The following is a 2,431-nucleotide window of genomic DNA, read 5'->3' on the forward strand; positions in this document are numbered from 1 at the left end:
CCATTTCTACACGCAGAGCTCGAACAAGTCTCCTAATTAATTATTAACGGCGCTTCTACTTGGACCGTAGGCATTAATTACTATTAATCCCGCCGCATCTGAAAGCATGGACGCATTCAGATAGCGTTAAACAGATTATTTTATCTATTTGCAGTGCGCACTCCGATTACTTTGTTTCTCATCAGCTATTTACAGCCCGTGCACGCTGTTGATCCATCAGTCGGTGTACAATATTAGTCGTTTCACCTTCAGCTCCGGTGTGTGTTTTAAAACTTCATCCGAGCAATTAATTATTCTACTTTACTGCAAATTGCCCGTGCGCTCTGTCTGACCTTGGAGTTTAGACTGTGTGTTGTTATTATCTAAGCGGATGAGCTCGCGTAAACGCTCGCTGACATTTTTCAGATAAATATGCATTTCTTAAGATATTGGTAGAGTGGAGCCAGATCAAAAAGACAATGCTATAAGCTCGGAGCGCTAGTTCATACATATATTTCTTTGAAATGTTTTCAGTCTGAAACTGCAGATGAAAAATCTGCACAAATGGTAAAACAAACAAAACTAACCAAATAAATAAATGAATTCCTTTTTACGCGTTTTTATATGACTGAATACTTTAGTCAGGATAACTAAACTATTCAGTTTACTTATACAGAGCTATTTCAAGTTAAAGGCTACCTGCTATCACGTTACATACAAACAGTGCAGCCAAATAGACCAGTAAACTAAGCAGCTGCTATTGGCCTCCAAACCAGCAGGTGGCCCCCAAGAGCAGGGACGTTGTCTCACTGATCATGATTACAAAGGCATTTGTTTCTGCACAAACAAAATTATTTAAAATTATATGTAAGTCAGTATGGTCAAAAAAAATGTTTTTTTTTTGGCTGCTCAGTAGACTAGTATTTATTCCGCAATTTTTACACAATTTTTATAGCTAGCAGGTTTTTACAAGTGTTTGTGTAAAGGTGCTGATTTTATAAGATGAAGACTCCAGCAACACTTTAAGTGCTAAGAAACATCGTTATTAGCAATCCAGCACATTTCGATTTGTGAGCTTTATCAGATTAGTGTTTGGAAATGCAAGCCAAAATGTATTAGTCTACTAATAAATTTGTTTCTTAGCATTTCAGATATCACTGGAATCTTATTATCAGATTTTTGACCCTCCCCATGAATCTTGAGAGTCAGTGAAGTTGGTCCAGAAAGTTTGGCGTTTCTGGGCTTCAGATTTTACACATTTTAAAAATTAACTAGCAGTTGTATTATTATTTAAATGCGAGCTTGCTTTTCCACACATTTTAGAAGCATCTGTTTGTACATATATCAGAATTAGGCTAGAAGAGTATGCGTTTTAGAAGTAGTCTAGTGGGGTTTTTTTTGTTTTGTTTTTTGTTTTTTTGCTGTTTCTGGAGTAGTCTATTAGCTTTTTTGTTGAAACTTGTCTTTGCGTTTACTTTTTTGTGTTTTAGAAAAAAATTGCACAACCCTCTTACCCCTTAAAAACTGTTGCTGCTTAATTTTGACTTTCAGCTGAGTTAAATTATTCTGTTTATTTACAAACAGATATATCAAATTAAAATTTTGAAGAAAAATGGAAAAACACAACATAAACCTCACCTACAATCAAGTTGCATGCAATCCAATTTGTAGAGCCAGTTCAAGGCATATGGAAACTAATAACTCTGTACTCCAAAGTAACAAGGGCCCCCAGAGAGAACTCCATTTGACACATAAGTAAAATAGATTTTCTGCTCTGGGAATACAGTGATACAAAAAAATGAGGATTTGTTGTGCAAATCATCATTTAACAAATCATCATTTAACATTTTATATGTAAATTAGTTTTATAGTGATTTCTGACTTTATGCTTTTTTAAACATATACTGGCAGATTTTATTTATTTGTTTTTACATACTACAATACTCTGAACAAAGTATAAAGACAATTTATTTACAACTGTGTCCAGTTGTAAAAAATGATTGGCTTTCCCAGAAATTTCCTGGATTATTTTATATTTTTCTTTTTCTTTTTTAAAGAAGGAGAAGATTGGGGATAATTTGAAACCGTTAGATAGTCAATAGCAAAAATTTGCTTTGAAAAAAAACCACAACAAAGACACTGAAGCATTTTGACAACACACATGTAAGATGGATTTAATTTAAAAATATATTTTTCAAAATCACCTTTTAAAAAAAAAAAAAAAAAAACATGTAAGATGGATTTAATTTAAAAATATATTTTTCAAAATCACCTTTTAAAAAAAATTAAACAAAAAACTACTGCTGCTGGAGTAAAAAAAACAAAAAACAAAACAACAACAACATTATATATTTATATAAACCAAACAATGAACATTAAAATACATAAAACGCTTCAATCGATTGTTTTGTGTTCAACTCTTAATTCCTGAATTTGATCGATGTTTCCGTGC

The sequence above is a fragment of the Poecilia formosa genome, unplaced genomic scaffold (genome assembly GCF_000485575.1).
Source record: "Poecilia formosa unplaced genomic scaffold, Poecilia_formosa-5.1.2 Scaffold31, whole genome shotgun sequence".
Lineage (NCBI taxonomy): Eukaryota > Metazoa > Chordata > Actinopteri > Cyprinodontiformes > Poeciliidae > Poecilia > Poecilia formosa.